At 43.1% G+C, this 3,944-nt stretch overlaps 1 non-coding gene across 1 annotated transcript; it reads left to right on the forward strand.

Annotated features, from left to right (window-relative positions):
* The first annotated feature begins 2,603 nt into the window (after nucleotides 1–2,603).
* On the forward strand, nucleotides 2,604–2,706 carry LOC118934926 (U6 spliceosomal RNA). Its single transcript, XR_005033636.1, has one exon. It is a non-coding gene; the product is annotated as a U6 spliceosomal RNA (small nuclear RNA).
* Nucleotides 2,707–3,944: the final 1,238 nt, after the last annotated feature.

The raw sequence follows: 3,944 nt of genomic DNA on the forward strand, positions 1-3,944 counted from the left end.
TCTCTTAGTGTGCTATTATAAACACAGTCTAAAGGTCCTTTTTTTCCCCTCCTTTTCATTCTTCCTCCATTCTTTATATATTAGGTATCATATACTGTACCCTTTGTCTATGCCTTGACTGTCTTTGGGGGTGGTTGATTTGATTTTCATCTGCTTAGTAATTAATTTGTCTACTTTCTTTCCTGTGGTTTTATTTCCTCTGGTGACAGCTATTTAGCCTTCACAATCTCTCTGAAATACCCTGTGGAGATGGTTTGTGGGAGGTAAATTCTCTCAGCTTTTTCTTATCTGGAAATTGCTTTATCCCTCCTTCAAATTTAAATGATAGTCTTCTGGGTAGAGTATTCTTGGTTCAAGGACCTTCTGCTTCATTGCATTAAATATATCATGCCACTCCCTTCTGGCCTGTAAGGTTTCTGCTGAGAAGTCTGATGATAGCCTGATGGGTTTTCCTTTTTATGTAATCTTTTTTCTCTCTCTGGCTGCTTTTATTAGTCTGTCCTTATCCTTGATCCTTGCCATTTTAATTATTATATGTCTTGGTGTTTCCTTCCTTGTGTTTCTTGTATTGGGAGATCTGTGTACCTCCATGGCCTGAAAGACTATCTCCTTCCCAAGATTGGGAAGGTTTTCAGCAGTTATCTCCTCAAAAACTCTTTCTATTCCTTTTTCTCCCTCTTCTTGTTCTTGTACCCCTACAATGCAAATATTATCCCCTTTAGATTGGTCACGCAGTTCTCCCAATAATCTTTCATTCCCAGAGTTCCTTTTTTCTCTCTGTGCCTCAGCTTCTTTGTATTCCTGTTCTCTAATTTCTATTTCATTTACTGTCTCCTCTACGTAATCCAATCTGCTTTTAAATCCATTCATTGTATGTTTCATTTCAGATTCTGTATTCTTCAACATTAATATCTCATTCCTGCATCCCTCCCTGAGTTCTTGAATATTTTTCTGTAGCTTTGTGACCATGTTTATGATTTTTTTTTTTGAACTCTCTTTCAAGAAGGTTGATGAGTTCATTTTCACTTGGCCCTCTTTCTGGTGCTTGTGGGATTTTGGTTTGAACCAGGTTCCTTTGACATTTCATACTTGTATGTGGCGATGTGGCACCCTGTAGTGCCAAAAGCTCTACTCTCTGGAGGTGCTTAGCCCATGGAACGATGGTGGTAATCACAGGTGAGCAGCGCTGTTGCCTGTCTGGAGAAAAGAGGTCTTTCCTGCTTCCTGGCTGCAGTGCCTGTCTCCACTACCACAGCCAGTGGGCCACATGTGCAGGGAGAAGCCTCTGTGCTTTGCACTTGTAGCTGCCATATGTGGGGCCACCCTCTGGCTGGCCTGGCTCAGTGTTGGGGGCAGCTGATTTGCGAGCCAGTGCTGGCTGGGAGGGAGGCGCAGTAGCCTGTGTATTGTGGTGGCAGGTTTTGGAGATACGTAGCCAGCCAGGAGGATGCAGCACCTGAAGCTCCTGATAGTTCCCAACCTGCTGGGCAGAATGCACCCAGACAGTTTTGTCCACCTGTCCTTTCTCCTGAGCAGCAAGCTCTGTGTGATCCTTATCCTTCAGTAGCGCTCTCACTGTGAGGAAGTCTCTCAGACTGCCCACCTTTCTTTCATCCCAGAGCACCAAATGTGGATCCCAGTGTTCCACAAGTGGCTGGAATCTCAGTCTCTCAAAGTATTCCACCTGTCTTAGCTTTCCTACCCCACTAATCTCCAGAGCACCATGTAGGTTCATGCTCCCAGAGCAGATCTCCAGGACTGGGTGTTCAGCAGTCCTGGGCCTCCACCCCTCCCTGCTCTGTTTCTCTTCGTCTCTCCAGTGAGCTGGGGTGTGGGAACAGCTTGGGTCCCTCTGGATCATGACTTTGGTACTTTACCCTTTTCTTTGAGGTCTGCTGGTTTCCCCATGTGTAGACAGTCTGCTGAAGCCATTTTTCCTGTCACTCTTTCAGGATTTGATGTATTTGTTATATTTTTATATTATATGTGGTTTTGGGAGGAGGTTTCTCTCTCACCTCTCATGCCACCATCTTTAATCTGAATACTAGGTTTTATCCTGTAAACAGTAACAAACCACTGAAGGTTTGTAAGCAAGAGCAACTGAAGGTCGTTTGTCTTAGCCAAATGAAAAACCAGGTTTCGTAGGATCTGAAGCTTATACAGTTTGTGAGATGGGCCCTCTTTGTGAATACAAAATTATACAGTTTGTGAGATGGGCCCTCTTTGTGAATACAAAATTAGGTTCAAAAGTAGACAGTGTATTTCCAGAAGCCCATCCTACAACTATAGGAATGGGCAATAACTATAAATAGGAGTGATAAAAAAACACATAGAAATGTCCCATAAACCTAAACTAAATGTATCCCACAAATCATTTTCCACTTAGCTGGATCTCACAAATGTCTGGGGCAGCTCCAACACCACCTTAATGTAAGGAGAATGTGACCAGGAAAAGTCTCAGTGGAAAGGGACAGCAGTTTTAACCAATTGTGGTTTAAGTATATTTGACAAATTTTACAAAACATATAGACCATCTGACCATATGGCAAGTGATAGGCGCTGCAGTTTAAGCTTTCTTAGCTTTGTGAGGGGGCAGGAGATGCTTGCTTTGGCTGCACATATATTAAAATTGGAAAGACACAGAGAAGATTAGCATGGCCCCTCCACAAGGATAACATGCAAATTTATGTAGTATTCCATAACAAAAAGGGACAAAAGGGTGGGGGGAGGCAGAAGGAAGGAGGCTTTTGAATTAGTCATGGAAAAAAAATGAGGCCTGAATCAGGATAGTTGCAGCAGGGGTATAAAAGGATCAGATAAGCTGGATATTTTGGAGTTTTAATAGTCAGGGCTTGGGGACTAATCAAAAATAGTGGGTGAATAAGTGAAAGGAGTGTGGTTCATTTCTCGACTGGGTGTCAGAGTGCACAGAAGGAAATGCAGGTTTGGTGGAGAAGAGAGTTTGGGATATGCTTAGTTAAAGTGTGTGGAACATTAGTTCACTCACCCAACAATTCATTGCTGAGCATCCACTGTATACTAGGCTAGGTGCTTAGGATGTAGTGGTAACTCAGATAGGTCCCAGGCTTCATGAAGTTGACATTCTATTAAGGAATCAGTCAATAATCAAACAAATACAGTTTTATTTGTATACTTATTGAGCACCTACTACTTACCAGGCACTGTTCTAGGCACTAGGAATTTGGGGGCAAACAAAACAGACAAGATCCCTGCCCTCATGTGATTCACATTCCAGCAAGGGAGACAGACAAATAAAGTGAGTCAAATAGAATTTCAAATTGCAGTGAGTGTTATGAGGAAAATAAAACAAGTTAAGAAAGAAAGATTTGGATAGAAGGTAGTCTATTTTAGATAGGGTAGTCAAGGAGGGCCTTTTGGAGAAGGTGACATGTGAGCTGAAGCTTGAATAACAAGGAGAGCTGGCCAGAGATAGGGCAAAAGGAATAAAAAGTGCAAACACCATAAAGTGGAGGTGGGGGCAGTTCAGGGCAGCCTCTCAGTAACACCTCCTAAGCATTTATGATGGACTGGGTGGGGCACAGGTGGGGGTTGGGGTAGGGTCTCCAGACATAAGAGTCTCTGTGTTTGCCCTTAAGGTAGAGTCTAAGGAGGGAGGCAAATTTCAATGAACAATAACAAGGTTGAAAAAGGCCAACCCCTAAGTGCTACCTAGAAGTATAAAACGTGTGAGAACAAAGAGGGAGTCACAGTGAACTGAAACATGTTTAGTGGGTATGTCAAGAAAGACTCCATAGGAGGAGACATTTGACCTAGGTACAGTGGTATCCACCCATAAAAGTTCCTCCCTGGTGTTGTTGGGAGGTTAGGTGAGAGTGCTAAAGGATAACCGGAAAGGCAAAGTTGTCAGGGAGCTGAATCCAATGCACTTAGATTTGCTGACCAAGATACTCTTGGCACTGCCA

This window comes from Manis pentadactyla, chromosome X, assembly GCF_030020395.1.
Source record: "Manis pentadactyla isolate mManPen7 chromosome X, mManPen7.hap1, whole genome shotgun sequence".
Classification (NCBI taxonomy): domain Eukaryota; kingdom Metazoa; phylum Chordata; class Mammalia; order Pholidota; family Manidae; genus Manis; species Manis pentadactyla.